The 18,994-nt window shown below is 41.5% G+C and overlaps 1 long non-coding RNA gene across 2 annotated transcripts in view; it reads left to right on the forward strand.

Annotated features, from left to right (window-relative positions):
* Positions 1–18,994, forward strand: part of LOC117888955 — a 329,393-nt gene that overhangs the window by 63,894 nt on the left and 246,505 nt on the right. The window contains exon 3 of one of the 2 annotated variants that reach the window (XR_004648389.1): positions 10,313–10,474. This is a non-coding gene — a long non-coding RNA (uncharacterized LOC117888955). The remainder of the gene's footprint in view (positions 1–10,312; positions 10,475–18,994) is intronic. The other variant, XR_004648388.1, reaches the window with a different exon arrangement.

The raw sequence follows: 18,994 nt of genomic DNA on the forward strand, positions 1-18,994 counted from the left end.
TGTAATTGTTTGACAGCCCTATTAGAAAATATTAACAATAATGGTTTAAAATGAAAGTGAAATCTTAATCTCAACTGTAATAGCATTACAATTATAATGTGTTCAATGATCTTGCAGTGGCATCGACCCCCCTGCCCCTCAACAATTATATTTCCTAATCATAGAATTTTTTAAGGATATTTGGAATGTCCTGTTGATCCACTCCATTTAGAAGGTTAAGAACAAAAGACCTGGTATGGAATGCAGCATCAGAGAACAGGCCTGTTTCAAAAATGGTATGTTATATATTTATTTGGTAGTGAGATAAATTTTTCTACATATGAAACTTTTATTCTATTAGCAATTTCAAAGACCGGTAAAAAGTAGCATTTAGATCACAATCTTTGTAGTGCTAGAAAGATTGTGATTAAAAAAATTCTCTGTTTTGCTATGCCAGAATGGGATTATACTTGAAAAAAAAAATCTATGTAGCTATTGTGATGTAATCTATTTATGTGGCCCTCATTATCCTAGTATCTGACCTTTCACAAATCTGCTTTTAATATAGAACTATAAAGGCTCTTATATTGGATATAACAAATAGGCGATGTATTACCTTATAGGTCTTGTCTTGCCAACATCTGGGGGCATGTGTCTTAAAAATACGGGTTATTTAGGCCTCTGCTGCTTTGCAGGTTAGTTATAAATTCAGGGCAACAGTGTCCTATCACCAGTTAACAGCTCAGGTCATCCAAGCAGACAATTCATCCTCCTACTTTCCTGTAATCTGTAAACCTGCACTTTTACTGGGCTCCCTCTCTCCTCCCATTAGCCAGTTATAAGAAATATTATTTAATGGGGCACCTACATCTAAAGGCTTCTGTGTGTTTAACAAAATCTCACTAAAACATCAGGCGGCCAATTCTAATGAGATCAAGTGGGCTCTAGGGAGCCAACTTATCCATCCCAGAGATTTCTGCAAGAAGCCAGTTGGCGTTGCAGTGGAGCTATAGTGCTGAAATAAGATTTGAGTAAGGAAGCACCCTGGTAAAAGGCTAGGCATCATATTGTAGTTGGAGAGGTCAATATGTAATGAGTTGTCTTTAAACAGATTAAAATTACTTGTATGGTGTAAATTAAGCTGGTAAAAAATTGTGTTGAGAGTGAGATGCTTGGGAGACCGAAAAGGAAGTGGCAGTTCGTGGGGAGAAGATGGGTGATGGGCAAGGGTTACAGAGAGATTGTTCCTGGGACTAGATGCATGGCTGCTTCTGCCTCAGTGGAAAAAGACCACTAATAAAACAAACACAGGCAGAAGTAAAGTGCACATGAGAGCCATGGTGGGCTTCAGCTGTAACAGAACCAAGATGATGGTTCTGTGTGTCTGCGTGAGGAGGAGGATTTGAAAAGCCGCCATTTAAGGCTTGTCCAGGCTGCACATTGCAAAGGCCAGCTATCTGGGGGCTCCCCAGAGCAGGGCTGGCTTCAGGGTTTTGGCCGCCCCAAGCAGCCAAACCAAAAAAAAAAAAAAAAATGCTGTGATCTGGCAATTCGGTGGGAGGTCCTTTGCTCCGAGCAGGAGTGAGGGACCGCCTGCCGAATTGCCGCCGAACAGCTGGACGTGCCGCCCCTCTCCAAAGTGGCCGCCCCAAGCACCTGCTTGGTAAGCTGGTGCCTGGAGCCGGCCCTGCCCCAGAGGGCCCATATGCAGCAGGGTTTTAGAGAGGCATGGCAGAGGAGTAGCAGGCATAGGTCAGGTGGATCTGCAACTCTGCTTCTCCACTATCCTCACTGAGTACGATGGGGAGCTGGCAGCAGAGCTCCTCCTCTGCATGATCTGGATCTCTTTCCTTACCAAACGCCATACAACCTCCCTATGTCACACCCAGCTGCTGAAACTTGGATGGCAGGGAAAGAGACAGGATTTAGCCCCAATATAGGTGTGAGATGAGAAGGAAAAATATCAAACAGGGAGAAGAGAATTCGCTGATTTGGTGCTGTCATGCTGCAGGATCTCTGCCAGAGCATGTGCTACCACTTTCAATAGCATATAATGTGGTAGCAGCCTTCAGGGCATTGAATTCTGAATGAAAGGCTGTGGGATTCTGATTTAGCCACTAAATCAGTTTAAAATCTACAAACAATGAGTTTTTTCACATTTAGAAATATCCAGGGTATACGCAGGAACATCTTCTCAGTGTGGATGATGGTAAATCCAAATGTCATCAGTTTATTTAAGGTCTCCTGGGCAGGGTAGGATAAAATTCATAATTCCATGTCTTTGCCTCTCTGACCTCATTCCACTTCCTGTTTTTGAATTCCATCACTGCAATATGAACACTTTTGGATGCAGGATTTTTAAATGGACGTTAAGGCTCTCAATCACCCAGTCCAGCAAGAGTTTCTGCTTCATTCAGAATATTTTAAAATACCTTTTACAATATTGTACTGTAGCATGAATTCAAATTGAAAAGTCTACTGCAGTGCAAAAATGCTTCAAAATTTGCTGAAACATGAACTTTTCTTCTGTTCACATGAATCATAGAATATCAGGGTTGGAAGGGACCTCAAGAGGTTATCTAGTCCAACCCCCTGCTCAAAGCAGGACCAATTCCCAACTAAATCATCCCAGCCAGGGCTTTGTCAAGCCAGGCCTTAAAAACCTCCAAGCAAGGAGACTCCACCACCTCCCTAGGTAATGCATTCCAGTGCTTCACCACCCTCCTAGTGAAATAGTGTTTCCTAAGGCTTGGTCTACACTACCCCCCTAATTCGAACTAAGGTACGCAACTTCAGCTACGTGAATAACGTAGCTGAAGTTCGAAGTACCTTAGTTCGAATTAGTTCGAACTTACCTTGGTCCACACGCGGCAGGCAGGCTCCCCCGTCGACTCCGCGGTACTCCTCTCGGCGAGCTGGAGTACCGCAGTCGACGGCGAGCACTTCCGGGTTCGACTTATCACGTCCAGACTAGACGCGATAAGTCGAACCCAGAAGTTCGATTTCCAGCCGTCGAACTACCGGGTAAGTGTAGCCAAGGCCTAATATCCAAACTGGACCTCCCCCACTGCAACTTGAGACCATTGCTCCTTGTTCTGTCATCTGCCACTGCTGAGAACAGCCGAGCTCCATCCTCTTTGGAACCCCCCTTCAGGTAGTTGAAGGCTGCTATCAAATCCCCCCTCATTCTTCTCTTCTGGAGACTAAACAATCCCAGTTCCCTCAGCCTCTCTTCATAAGTCATGTGCTCCAGCCCCCTAATCATTTTTGTTGCCCTCCACTGGACTCTTTCCAATTTTTCCACATCCTTCTTGTAGTGTGGGGCCCAAAACTGGACACAGTACTCCAGATGAGGCCTCACCAATGTCGAATAAAGGGGAACGATCACGTTCCTCAATCTGCTGGCAATGCCCCTACTTATACAGCCCAAAATGCCGTTAGCCTTCTTGGCAACAAGAGCACACTGTTGACTCATATCCAGCTTCTCGTCCACTGTGACCCCTAGGTCCTTTTCTGCAGAACTGCTACCTAGCCATTCGGTCCCTAGTCTGTAGCAGTGCATGGGATTCTTCCATCCTAAGTGCAGGACTCTGCACTTGTCCTTGTTGAACCTCATCAGGTTTTTTTTGGCCCAATCCTCTAATTTGTCTAGGTCCCTCTGTATCCAATCCCTACCCTCTAGTGTATCTACCTTGCCTCCTAGTTTAGTGTCATCTGCAAACTTGCTGAGAGTGCAGTCCACACCATCCTCCAGATCATTAATAAAGATATTAAACAAAACCGGCCCCAGGACTGACCCTTGGGGCACTCCGCTTGAAACTGGCTGCCAACTAGACATGGAGCCATTGATCACTACCCGCTGAGCCCGACGATCTAGCCAGCTTTCTATCCACCTTACTGTCCATTCATCCAGCCCATACTTCTTTAACTTGGCGGCAAGAATACTGTGGGAGACCGTATCAAAAGCTTTGCTAAAGTCAAGGAATAACACATCCACTGCTTTCCCCTCATCCACAGAGCCAGTTATCTCATCATAGAAGGCAATTAGGTTAGTCAGGCACGACTTCCCCTTGGTGAATCCATGCTGACTGTTCCTGATCACTTTCCTCTCCTCTCAGTGTTTCAGAATTGATTCCTTGAGGACCTGCTCCATGATCAGAATTGATTCCTTGAGGACCTGCTTTGTTTTGGATCACTTGCTTTTTGTTCTTAGGGAGCTGGGTTATTTATCCAACCTCTTGACAGAGGAGCTTTTTGCAAAGTACACGTCTTAGTGACCTTCCTGCAGCGAAGGGCACATCTGTTTCGGGGCTAGGGTCAGCACTTAGTGAGACATCAGCCTGTATTCGGAATGGGGTGCGGGGCTGTGTCTGACTATGATCTTTGTTTTGGGGGATGGAGGTGCGAAGAGTATGGGGGGTGGAGAGCAGGTAATGTACATGCCAGGATGTCAGCTATGGTTCTCCCACAGTTCTCATGATTCATTAGACTGGGCTGCTTGTTGAAAATGGTGGTGGTTCAACTGGCAACTACCTTAGGAATCTTCTCTTTTTAATCCACTGTGTAGAGACCAAAATACCACATGACTGCTGTCTGCAGGACAGGGTGTGTGTGTTGGGATGGGAAGGCACTGCTTTTAGAAATGGCGTTCTCTCAAGAGTACGCTCTTTGGTGCTGAAGCTCTGACAACAGGTCTAGCTAGGAGGCAAAACAAGTGCAAATTCTCTGCCTTGCAGCAGCAGCTGAATGTGGACAAGTTGTAATTGGAGTTGACTGAAGAGAAGAATGTCTGATCCTCCTGGGGGTGGCTGGCTGGCCCCCAATTCTTTCTCTTGTGAGCTCCCAACAGGGAATGGCGTTGCAGTGGGACAGTGTGTGCTTGGCCTCTGCGTGCTTGGCCTCTGCTCTCCTGCAGAACTGGGTTCTGAGCTGGAATCACAAAGCGAAAATTGAGCCTTAGTGGCCATCTGGCCTCCTCATAACACTCACCACTGATTTCAGCATTGGTCGGCAGTGTCTGCTCAGGACGAGACTAGCACAGGGCTTACAGGTCAGGGTTGAAAGGGCATTGACTTGGTTGCATGAGGGAAGCTAGTGTGGTGCCTGACCTTGCTGAGTCCCACTTTGGCTGGTATTGTTGCCTGTTCTTCTTCACATGGTTAGTAGCTGTTTTCAACTATATATAGGAAGTTTTGTTGTGGGCAAGCCACCTGGCAGGACATTAGTCACCATCTGAAGGCTGAACCAATTGGAGCTTAGCAAGGAGGAGGCTATAAATATGGGAAACTGGAGACAGCCTGGAGAACTCAGCAGCTGAATCATGTTCGCTGGTGTCCACTGTGAGGTGTGTGTCTTCATAGACTTTACTAATCCTTTTGGATCCAGAGATGATGTACTCCCTATCTCACTGGGTGCCAGAGAAAGGCACTGGAAGTTACCGCTGGTTGTGAGAGTTTGACTGGAAGAGTTGAAGGAGTCTGTGGAACTGCCATCTTGTTCTTGCTGTAAGAAGCTCTAGGGACATGTATATCTTTTGAATTGCAAGAAGGGCTGACGACTCCCCCCATGAGAGAGTTGGAGGGAAGCGTATCCACACATGTACATACATAAGAATGGCCATACTGGGTCAGAACAAAGGTCAATCTAGCCCAGTATTCTAGCCAATGCCAGGTACCCCAGAGGGAATGAACAAAACAGGTAATCATCAAGTGATCCATCCCCTGTCACCCATTCCCAGATTCTGGCAGTCAGAGGTTAGGGACACCACACAAGATACACATTTCCTCAATATTTTATAATAGCAACAAATGTGGAAGTTTGGGGGAGAAACACCTAAGAGCTGTCACATAGTAGTTGTTTATGAGAAAAATTTACAGGCATTTCAGCCTAATACTTGTAGATTCTTTATTCTTAGGTTTGGCAGAATTCAATTTTTCTACAATTAATATAGATTTTTATTTTAAAGATTTTTTTTTTTTTTACAGTTGCTGGAAACTAAGGGGGGAGGAAAGGGTTGGGGCTCGGGTTAAGACAGCAATGTGAGGTGGGCTTCAGGGATCTCACCGCACTGACAGAGGGGCCCAAGGCACCGTGGCACAAGGTGCGGGGGAGGCTGCAATCCTCACCTGGCGCAGCAGTGACCCGGCCAGGACTGCAAGAAGGAGGCAGAGTCCCCAGCTGAGGGGTGTTGCTGAACAGTTCCTGTCTGGGCATGACTCAAACACTCATGGCTGGTGGGTGAGTGAATGAACAGGGTTGTGACCACAGAGGTGCAGAGAGTTCTCTGCATATCTCTGGTGCTGGTGACACTCTATTGCTGCGGGCACAAGGTGTGGGGAAGGGTCTGGTCTTTGCAGGGCAGAGCAATGATCTCTGACCAGGGCAGCAAGGAAGACGAGGACGAGCCCCTGGCCCGGTGCAAAGCCACTCTGTTGCTGAATGGCTCTGTCCTCAAACAGTTGTGTTGGTTTCATCCCTAATTACAGTTTCTAGCATTTTTACATAAGGATGTAAAGTATTGGGGCATTCAAATATCTTGACGGCCTCAAATTCCTACTGCACTTCCCTTAAATAAAAATGCATTTGTGTTTGCTCTTTCAATCCTTGGCAAATGATGACCTCAAGCACCTGATCATATTTCATCAAATCCTAGAAAATTAAATAATATAGCAAACCTAATTCCTCCCTAAAATAGATGATCATAACATTGTGATAAATGAAGAGGGTGGGGGTAGCTCCCTTTTATGGCTACCCAGCCAGCCAGTAGCTATAAAATCCCTCTTAGTAGCTGTTCTCTAATTGCTCTACCTGTAAAGGGTTAAAAAGTCTCATTGCTATGCATAGTGGGCACCTCGCCAAAAGAGCCAATGGGAAGGCTAGAATTTTTTAAAATTGAAAAAAGACTCCTTTTTGTCTGTCTGTCTGTTCTCTGGGGGAGAAGCAGACAGGGCAGAGCTATGCTGTAAGAAGTTTGGGCCAGGTATGAAAAAATCATCAGTATCATACTTAGAAACTACTCATTTAAAACCCCAGATATGTAAATAGATCAGGAAATGTATAGGAAGACGTGATTAGGTTTATCCCTTTTATTTTGTTAAGGCTTGTGGATTCCTCTGTGCTAACCCCAGGTACTTTTGTTTTGTTTGTAACCTTTAAACCGTACCTCAAGAAAGTTATACTTGGTGCTTAATCCTTGTAGTTGCACTTTTAAAAATCTAGCAATAGCCTGAGTTCCCGGATGTATTTTCTTCCCTTTTTTTATTAATAAATTTTACCTTTTTTAAGAACAGAATTGGATTTGTGTGTCTTAAGAGATTTGCGCACATGTTGTTTAATTAGCTAGTGCCAAGAGCGGATTTCTTTTTTTTTGTTTTGTTTCTCAGCTCTTCCCCGGGTGGTGGTGGGGGTAGGGCTTGAGGGTACCCCACTGGAAGGAATTCCCAAGTGCGCCTTCCTGGGCTCTCAAAGGGGTTCTGCACTTGGGTGGTGGCAGCATCTACCAAGATGAAGAGAGAAGCTGTAACCCTGGGAGTTTAATCCAAGTCTGGAGTGGCCAGTATTAATTTTTAGAATCCTTGTGGGCCCCCACCTTCTGCACTCTAAGTGCCAGAATGCATTTGTGTTTGCTCTTTCAATCCTTGGCTAATGATGACCTCTAGCACCAGATCATACTTCAGCAAATCCTAAAAAATTAAATATAGCAAACCTATTTCCTCCCTAAAATAGATGATCAGAACATACATAATATAATATATGTAGTTATGTAGTTTCTGTTCTAACTAGACCTGGCTGAAAATTTTCCTGACAGCACATTTTTGTTTGTTGGAAAATGGTTATTTGACTTAATCAAAATTTTCAAGAGAAACCAGGCAGGCAACCTGATTGCCTGCTTTCCCTGATTCCCTTGGCTGCCTGGCAATCTGGGCAGACAGTCTGCCAGGAGGCTGCTGGGGAGACTGGAGAGCTGGGCAGCCTGCCTGCTCACCCTCCAGGCAAATAGCTGATAAGCCAAAAAAATCCATTTTGGTTCTCTCCCAATGGAATTTTCTCACTTTTCCTTCCTGTGAAAAATGTTGAGATTTTTTTTCATTTAAATTCAGATTTTTTTTTTTCAAAATCTCAACTTTTTTCATGGAATAGAAAGTGCTGTTCCCACATATATCTAGTTTTAAGTCTCTACAGTATGATGATTTCCATAGATCTGTGCAAATTAACAAACATCACCAAAGACCTGCTTCTCTTAATTTTAGATTTAAAATAACTAAAGTTCTTGTTGCAGACAATGGTGAGGAAATTACAACGTCAGCTGTATTATGATTTGTTTTGGGTTCTGTGTTAGATGTGTATTAAGAGATGGGCAGTTTCGGTTATGAGGCAGAGCATGTCAACGACTCCCTACTTCCGTGTACTTAAACTAGACCCAAGTTCTGTGACACTGCTGTATTTCCTAAGATATTCTACATAAGTTATTGACCCTTCAAAGTGCAGAGCTCGGCATTTTTGAGGCCAGCAATACAAGGGGCATATGTTTCAAATTATTCTCCAATGCATGTTAGGCAGATTAACTGTGATACTGAAAATTAATAGGGACTTGAGTCATGCAAGGTGTCCTGAGTGTAGTGATATTCAATATGTATATTTTTCTTTATTACTACCATAAACTTTATGCCTCTAGCTAGAAATGTACCTCCTCACTCATCATGTCAACACTGTGGAGAACTTTTTGCAGAGCGTGAAGGTGAAGTTGTTACCACTGTATAAGTATTTAGCTTCTGATTGATAGGCCACCAGTTGAGGCACTGAAATTTGAGTTTTTCCCATAAAGTTGAAACTTATTCAGTCCCTGATTGCATTTAAATCTGCATATCATGGGTTAACAGCAAGTACACCTCTATCTTGATATAACGCTGTCCTCGGGAGCCAAAAAAATCTTTCCGTGTTTTAGGTGAAACCGCGTTATATTGAACTTGCTTTGATCCACCGGAGTGCGCAGCCCCATCCCCCAGAGCGCTGCTTTACCGCGTTATATCCGAATTCGTGTTATATCGGGTTGCGTTATATTGGGGTAGAGGTGTAGCTAGATGAACCCCAGTAATTGTAACTGTCTATGGCTTTGTGTATAGGAATTTTTGTGGTGGGAGACAGGGAATTTATAGAGGATACCATTTACCAAATGACTTATTTGCTTTTATGGACTAGCTCAACTACAGTATATACATAGCTGACTTTTTGGACCATACTTCCTATAGATTTTGTCCTCTTATAACATATGTATGATGCTCAGACAAGGTATAGAACTGGATGTTAATGAAAGAGATGTATTCCATGGTGAATCAGTTCACTTACCTTGTGTAGGTATATACATGGGTCACAAGCCTAACAATAAAATGAGAGATGTTTGAAGTTCTTTTAGCAAAGCAAAATAGAAAAAAAACCTCCAGAGAATTCTCAGTGTATTTTTCCCCTTCTGTATTAGAATAATATCCTTTTAAGATTGGTCTGCACATTTTATTTAAAAAGCTTCCAGAACTTTAGTGTTATTATCTTAGTGCTCCAAATAAAGAGGTTAAGGAATCTGTAAACACACTGGTATTTTAAACAATAAAGGGTTCAATTAAGCCATTGCATAAATGGGTGCAGCGCCATTGATTCAACTGGAGTTGTTTCCACTCACATCCAGGGCTGAATTTGGCCTGAAATTCACTGATAATCAGAAAAGTAATGGTCTGAGAGCAGCAGATTACCTCTCTGTATTCTACATGCTCTCTGTTTACCCCTTAATAACAAGAACACATTTATGCTCTACTTTTTTACTCTTGCTCGTTCTATAGAAATCAATGCAGATTTGGGGGGGGTGGGCAGGATTCCATTTTGGCTCATGCATCGTCAAGAGAGTTAACTAAATTCCAATAACATAATCTTCATCTTGATATGTGTAGCCTTCAGCTCAGTTGTGCAATAACTACGTCTGTAGTGGTCACCATTCAATTATTGCAACATTTTGAAACTGTTACCATGGCATTCAATATTCCATTACATACTAAGTACATTATAAATACAAGAAAGGGGCAAATGCCAAGATAAAGTGAATTTTACCTGTCAATGGTAATTGTCAAATTTTTAATGGCAGTCATTTTATAATATTCCTGAATTGGGTTAGGATTATTGCTGGTGATGCACAAGTCATAAAAATACAGCATGATTCTCAGATCACCAGTTGAGTTTGCAGGGCTGAGAGTTAGAGAAAATATTGTTCTACTTGTAAACTGAACAGATCTGATATGGGATCATTGAAAGACAATAATCTTGGAACTGTGCAATACATTTTTTACAGAATCACCATTCTGAGTGGAATTATGCTTCATTCTTCTGTTGCAGACTGTGAAGTACTTGTTCCCTGGAACTGCACCTGTTCAGCATGACACCCTGCTTTCCTGGTGATGTCACATGCAGCACTGACTATAATTGGAGAATGGAACCTCTTTGTGGGTGCAAGGTATGTTCCATTCTTTTCCAGCAGTTCATGGTTTGCTAAAGTTCTTCATATTCATTTTTCTACTCAATAAGAAATAAGAGTAAAATATGAAATTTACTTTGGTCACAACAGTAGATATCTTACAGCTATAGTCAAGCTCCATTCTCCTTTGCTACTCAGTGGTATATGTGACACTGCCAGCAGAATGTATGCTGGAGTGTCATCACTAAGTTACAGCTGAGGGGACAGTTCATGGACCACAACAGAAATTAAAAATGGAAAAAATGTATAAAATACTGCCCTGATTTCCAAGCTGTCAGGATGCTTGGGACTTCAGGCACCTGATTCTCCACTCTGCTACATCAGTTTTACATGGTTGTAACTCAACAGTGTAACAGAGTGGAGAATTGGGCCTAATGAGAGGATTATTTCCTTTGGAGAGAAAAATAGGTAGCTGTAATCCCCATGATTCATACATCTTAAAACATGTTTTGCTTCTGGTAGTATTATAGATTGTAGCAGCAGAAATATCAAATTAGGAGTTACCAGCATGGTACACCCACTAGTGGTTACAGTGTAAAACACACTTTATAATTTTAATGATTCAGAGCCGTCAAGTTGTGCATACAGTTAGCTTATGGAAACACACATTATTGGTGTTATCTTTGTCTCCCCTCCCCATTTCTATCCTCTTGTTTCATTTGTTGTGTCTTGGCTTTGTTGTGAATCTGTAAGCTCTTTTGGGCAGGAAATGTGCCTTCCTATATATTTGTATAGCACCTACCATAATGGATTTTCCATCCTATTTGTTTTTACCAAAACATGATATAAGGAGCAGGCAGGAGCTGGGGAGAATGAGGGAGGTTGAAAAATAAGAGCTTGTGAAACTGGGGGTAGAGAGCAGGGATGGGGAAAAGCCACATGGTCAGAGAGTCAAGTGTAGGAGGATAACTCTGTTCTAGGGTTATGGGGGAACATAAGAGAGTATCACAGTATAGGGGTTCAATGTTGGGGTGTGTATATGCATTTTTGATAGATCAAATCCCTATTTCGTCTTGATACTTCACTGCGTACAATGGCTTCCTCTGGCACACAGCTTTATGATTCCGTTGGCTATAGATTTTATATTGTGCTGGAGTTTTCCAGGTGTTTTAATTGTTCTAGCATCTGGTCATCCTTGTCCATACATGCATTCATGAGAGCTGGATTATATATATTTAACTCTGACTGGGAACTGCCTCTATAATCCATTTTTGTATGTTCGGAAGTAGTACATATGTTCTTTGATCTGTAAACTTCACAGCTAGTGTTGTTTCATCATAGAATTTTTTCCAAGGATGTGGTTTTGGTTCACCAATTGTATTAAATTTTATTTGCTTGTATGGTGCCACAAGACATAAGTGTCAACATAGTGTATTGAATAGAGATGCTGCATATAGACAATAGTTACAGTTTGCCATTTTCTTGTCTATTGATAAATTAGGTTTTAATATCTATTGCAAGGGATTATGCTTGCTTGAACAGGAACTGCTCCATTAGGAATTTTGGCAGCACGCAAGCCGAGGAACCTAGGACCAAATTCAAACGTAACATAAATGGTGCTGTAAGTGACATGTTGGAAAGTGGGTGCAAATGAGAAACTGCAGGCTAAGGACAGAAGGTTGGCGTTGTATTAAGTCAGGCAACCAACAAGAAGCTATAAGTAAATAGGGAACCTATTTGATCTTAATTTGCTGTTTGTTGCTTTTTCCATTTTCTGCCTACGTGGAGTGTAAGTCACATCCACTTTATTACATGTATGTAATACCCACAATGTCATTACTTCTGAATTTTGTCCCCCAGAGAATAGTTCTGCCACCCATTACTTCATGCAAAGGAATTTATTAATTATTGAGTACTGCATTTTTGTTAACGAAGCCACATGAGAGCCCGTCCTCATTGTGCACAATTGCAAGGGAAAATGTTACATTTAGGATCTGACATGTGGAACTAATTTGACTACCTCTGTTGGAGTTCAGGGGGAAATCTTGGCTCTTATGGTGAGGGAAAACATGAGGAATTGTGGGTACCCTGATTCAAGATGCTTCATTTTTACTTTCTCTGTGTGGTACTGCACTGTGAATAAAATATAGGGGTGAAATCCTGTCCCCATTGAAGTCAATGGGAATTTTGTCTTTGAGTTTGATGGGACAAGGATTTCGCCCTAGGAATCTGTTGGTTTCTACCAATGGGATCTTTCCTTTAGCTCAATTAAGCAGACCTCTTCCTCAGCCTTAGGTCCTAATGTCATCACCAATTTTGCTTCCTAGATACTTCTCTGTGACTGTAGTTTGCATGTAACTGTTTCAGAGGTCTGTGCTCAGATACAAAAACATACATGTAGAAATCCTTAAAGATCTCAATCTTGTCAGAGGAAATTGTAGGCTGAATATCAGGAAATACATTCTGATAGGGAGAGAGAGAGAGAGGACAGTGGAATCATTTTCCAAAGGAAATGGTGGCTCTCCTATTGCTAGGGATATTTTAAAACTAGACTAGTCTCTGAGGACTAAAAAATGTACTGTAGGGAACAATCTGGAAATTCCAGAGGAAACACTAGATGACCTAATGGGTCTTCATCTTCTGTTTCTAAGATCCTGAACTCTGTTCTTCATTGCTGTGTGGAATTTTTCTCCAGATGTCTTTGGTTTACTAAAACTTTTATTTTGGGGATTGGTAGGTGTTTGTTTATTCTTGGTAATTACCCATTATTTTTTTAAAGGTAGGGTATTGGACCCCATCACCATTGCATTTGTTGCATATATAACATTCAGGTCCTATACAACATCCTATAAAAAGGTATTAATATTCATACCTACTGCATCATTTCTCTTCTCCATCAGCCGAGTTTCTGGTTGAGGCTACAGAACTTCATGGTCAGAAACATTAGTGTTGCCCTAAATGACACACTCATGTATCATTCCTGTCCACACGATGTTTTGTTAGTCACAAGTGTTGATATTTAGGTTTTGTATCAGATCAAAAACTCTGGGGGTAACTCTGCATGTGCTCCAAACTACCATTCTGTTTTATTTATTTTTTTCTTTCAGTGTCTCTGAGACTCACTCACCTGGTTGGTGTATCCATTCCAATGAGAGACATTTCCTATTTTTTAGTGTAATTTGTGGTGCTTTCTGTTCTGGAATAATTAAGAAAAAACTCTAGATAATCTTCAGTTCCCATTGGAGTCAGTTTGTGCCTCTAAAGCATAGGCCTGAATAGCTTTCCCATGGTGTATGGGGAGTCCTGAATAGCCTCTCTGAGATGTGCTCCAGCTGAAGTCTCCTTTATGATGCATCTGTAGCTGCTCTTTGGACTTTTTCCTGCTCCCCTTGCATGGAAGGCCAGGGTGGCATCAGGATGTTCCTTTTTTAGTTCTGCAGCTTCTGGTCCTTCATCCCTCTTGTTTTATTTCTGTACACTGAGCAACCATGCTCTCCTACTTTTAAATCCTTCTTGAGTCCTTGCACTCATGCCTCACCTTGTCTTTTAAGTTAGTTCATGAAAAAAATAATTTGAAAAACCCCTTCACCTTGGAGAAAACAAGATGTGTACCAACCATACATGTTTTGTTATTTGCTTCTGTATCCTTTCTCTCTGCTTCTTAGTCAGTTACTTTGTCTACTTAGATGTTTAACATCTTTAGGACAGATCTGGTATTCATTCAGGGCGATATAAATTATAAACAAAAAACTTAGTTAAATCTGGTTGTTCCTGTTACTTTTTAATCAACATGTTGAATCAATATTAAGCCTTTGTTTTGTTACTTAAAATTGTCAATGTGTCACTTATTCAACTGAGAGATCCTGCAAACAAGACCCAAGTGTTTATTCCATCACAGTAGGCTCAGATGTTCAAAGTAAATAAAGTGTTCCTGAGGCAGATAAGCATATTTGCAAAAGATCTGATATAAACAAATCTATCTCCATCCAAGATTTCACAATCATAAGAATATTTGATTGGGTGTGGAGAGTGGGGGCAGCGAACTATTTAGTATGAATTGTAACTCAGAGAACATAATACATTTGGCTCCTCTTTCTGATTAATACAAAGGACTTGATAAGTTGCACCATGTTCTTTTTTTTAATTAAACATTTTATCATTGTGCAGCCTTTTATTGACATTCTTCATAATAGAGCTGATAAGATCTTGACCTAGTCTTCAGTAAAGTAACATATAACTCAATATTCTGGCACTCACTGTTCCCTTTAGAATTAAACACATGGGTTTCTGATTTTAATTTAAAACCTTATGTACTTTTATTCCCATTTATTTGTTTTTACCTTCTCCATCTTTATATCTTCGTTTGATTTATTTGCACTTCGGATACAACCATTTCTGTGGATCCCTATTTCTATTTATTTGGATGTTTAAGATACCATCTGAATTCAATTCCTCTCTATTATTCTAGAATTCTTTCCTTTTCTTCTCTATCAAAAAAATCACCACCACCAGGAAATAACACACCCAAAACAACAACAAAAACAAACCACAAAACAGTAGCTTATCCTCTAACCTTGCTTCATATGGTACCTATTAAATCCAAATTTGATTTGTTAAACTAGGTTGACTCATTTCTGCCTTGTGAAACTTCTTGAGAAGCTTCATGAAAATATGCTTATGAAAATGTTGTTGCTAATGATGCACTGGAAAGCTATTCTACCTCCAGTGACCTTAAAACACTCTAGTATGTAGAGCTGTCAAGTGTCTTGCAACTTTCATGACAGTCGCCTGTTTAGCTGCCCTGTCACTCATTCTCTCAACCCAGCTGGATTCTCACACTTTCAGCTTAGCTGTGGGAAGGGAGCAGGCATTTGCCTGCAGTTTTGCCCTTTGATGTCTAGAGACTGCTGTGGTGTCTGCTGAGCAGGTAGGAGTGGCAGGAGGTGGTGGTAGATGGAGAAGAAGGTGGAAGTGGGGGCAGATGCACAAGTCAATGGGATGATACTGGCCTGAGAGGCTCACCCCACTCCTGCAGCTGGCAACAACAGAATCTGCCCAGCAAACTCAGCTCCAGATACTTAAAATGTTCTTCTCCTCAGTTGCTCCAGTACCCAACTATCCCTCAGGAGACCAGCACCCTCCATCCCCAACAAGAGTTACTTTCTTCCACAAGCAGACCCTTCATTCCAAGCAGCCTGAGCACCCACCAACCCTCCCCCCCCCACCCTGAGACCACTGACCTCTAGCTGTCCCAGGACCCAATCCTTTACAGGCTAGAGTGAGGTTGGTTCCTATCCATCCAAAGTGCATTGTCCTATTTTTGCTAGTGAGAGATATTTTGTGAGTCAATTAAATTAGAAATTAGTTATCAGGTGTGCTGATATTTTCATTGGAAGTGGTAATGTTCTAAGGTGTACATTTGCAATGGCAAGGTGATAATATGGGTCAATTAATTCTATAATCTTTCACTTATGGAGCCCGGAGTTTGAATATAGGTGAGGTTATAAATGTATTTTAAATCAAGTTCATAGAGCAAAGTGTTCGCATTACAAGATCACATAATTTAGCACAATGGGTAGTCTCACCTCAGATCTACTCAGCACTGGAATAGACTAGTGAAGGTGAGGATGAAAAGTACAGGCAAAGTGGAGTCTGTGATTGTGTGTAACTTTTGTAGTATGCTGAGTTGTTCCAGTCTTTTAAAAGACACGGAAATTCACAACTAGTTTGCATAAAGTTGTCTTTTCCGTGCCTTTGATATATAAACTAAATGTGAGATGCAGTAATAATTAGATTTTTCTAGAAATTGTATTGTTTGATTTATTTTTTTTTAATTTCCCATTTGATGACCAAATAATAAAGGAGCATGTTAAGAGAGAAGTAAATTTACTACTGCTTATTACCGTGCATAAATCTTCAATGCTTTACATGTTATGGGGAAGTCTGTAGCTATTTGCTTCTATTATGTATAGTACCTTAAAGGACGGATGTACTGTTACAGTCTAGCTAGTTTATCAGCTGATAACATAGCAATTAACACCTTTAGTAAATGTTGTGGTAGTGATAGAGGTGGATTATATAAATTGGGGGAATATGATGTAGTTTGTGGATGTTTTAGTTTGATTATACCCATAGCAGATCAGAATATTGAATAAGGAAAAGCTTACTTGAAATGATCAAGAAATGCATTTGTTGTCTTTCTGTAATGTAGACGCACAACAATTCATTATAGCTTCAAGAAGGAATTCTACTAAATTGAGTTTAAATTATTAAGGTTGAATCATTAAAATAATAAGTTATGTAATGCAGAAATTAGGTTCAGGACTGGTTCAAATAAAGCTTGGAGCCCTCTGCAAAGTAATTTGTTGGGGCCCACATCTTCAAGGCTCAGGGTTCAGTATGTCAACTTTCCTGTAGATGCCTGCTTTAAGCAAATTCCTGCAGGGAACTGAGTTCCAGAGTTGGAGGTTGAGTCAAGGAGAGAATAAAAGGTGTGGGTGAGAGAGTGTATTAATGGAAAGTTAGGAGACATGTCGATACTGAGGAAGGATGCTGTTGTGGTTAAGGCATTGGACTGGGATTCGGGATATCTGCTTTCAGTTCCTGGCTCTGTCACAAACTTCCTATATAATAACCTTAGGAAAGTCACTTAATTTCTCTGGCCACTGAAGTCAGTGGGAGTTTTGTTATTAACTTAGATGGGGCCAGAATTTCGCCTTCTGTAAAAATGATGGGAACATCCTTTCTCTCGTGTCTCTCTCTTTTCTATTTGGATTGTAAGCTCTTTAGAGCAGGTAATGTCTTATTGATTGTATAGTGCCTACCACAATGGGGCCATGATTTGGTTGGGTTTTCTGACACTATTATAATATAAATAAAGAACAATAATATTGGATGTCTTGTTGAACTGGAACCTGTCATGTACCCTTAGGCATGACTGTGATAAAGAGGGAGAGATCCTAATTTTCCAGGAAACTTTAGTTGTTATGCCCATAGAGCTCATAGTCAGTATGAAAAAGCTCATGCTCATTATCACATTGGCAGTGGAGTGGTAACATCACATTAAAATTTGTATTGACTTTCACTCTGTGGCTGCGGATTTAGACTGGTACTATTTGATCTGCCCTTGGGGAGGTTTTAAAGGCAACTGATCTTGCACAACCAATGTGTTTTATGTCATACACTTTACAGCAGGGGTTGGCAACGTTTGGCACGCGGCTCGCCAGGGTAAGCACCCTGGCGGGCCAGGCCAGTTTTATTTACCTGCTGATGCAGCAGGTTCGGCCGTTCGCGGCCCCCACGGGCCGTGGTTCGCCGTCCCGGGCCAATGGGGGTGGCGGGAAGCGGCGCGGGCGAGCGATGTGCTGGCCACGGCTTCTCACTGCCCCCATTGAACTGGGACGGTAAACCGCGGTCAGTGGGGGCCGCGAACGGCCGAACCTGCCGCGTCAGCAGGTAAATAAAACTGGCCCGGCCCGCCAGGGTCCTTACCCTGGCGAGCCGCGTGCCAAACGTTGCCGACCCCTGCTTTATAGCATGAAGCGTAATCTATTAAACAACATGTTAAGGAAAAAAGAAAAGACTAGAAAATACTACAATTGTACAAAAGAGCCTATTTCTAGTGGAGTTTTCAAAAGACACTGCAGGAATTGGGTTACCAATGCCCACTGAATGGAATTAAGTACCCAACTCTCTAAGGCCTTGTATTCACTAGAAAATAAAAGGTGTGTTCTTAGTTAATGCAAGGTAAAATTCTAGTGAAGACAAGGCAGTTTGCAGTTTTTATGACAGTTAGCTGTTCAAGCTAAAGGCTAAGAAGGAACATAGGGTTTACTTGACCTGCTCACATGTGTGAAAACTACAATGTGCTTCGTCTTCATTCAGGTGTTACCTCATAATAGCTGACTCAAGTTAGCTAACATAATTAAGAACACATCTTTCCCCTTTCCCCTCTGGTGAAGAAAAGGCTTTAGGTGCTTTAAAAAATCTCACCCTTGATATTTTTTTCTTGGAACTGACTTTAGCATTGCCTGATTCCCCTCTCCCCACAATTTGAATTGAGTCCTTTAAATTGCAACAAAATCTCTAAATTTCTGCTCATCCAAAATGCCATTAAAGTCACTTGGAGATTGCCTGATAAAAATTGAGTAAGGACCACAAGTTGTTTTGTTTATTGTTTAAAATCTATCAAAAAGTGTGAAAGAAAAACTCCAGTGGTATTTATCTGATGGATCTTTAAATCGTTTATCTAGTGCCATATATAAATGACTGAAACATAGTGAGAGCTGTGCAGGAGACACCGTTAGTAAGCAATCTACAAAGTATCCACACATGTATTGAATTACAGTTCTGCTCCAACTTTATTAGAAGACCATCTCTGTGCCATATACAGTTGTTTTCAATTGTTCCATTTAGTGGTCTGTTACAGCAGGCTTCACTGTCTCTTTCATAGGTGAGTTAGCATCAATTGGCTATACAGAAGAATTGAGTTTTAAGGAGGGATTTGAATGAGGAGAAGGTGTTCATGCACAAGACGTAGGACACTGGTCTAAGCATAAG

Source organism: Trachemys scripta, chromosome 1 (assembly GCF_013100865.1).
Source record: "Trachemys scripta elegans isolate TJP31775 chromosome 1, CAS_Tse_1.0, whole genome shotgun sequence".
NCBI lineage: Eukaryota > Metazoa > Chordata > Testudines > Emydidae > Trachemys > Trachemys scripta.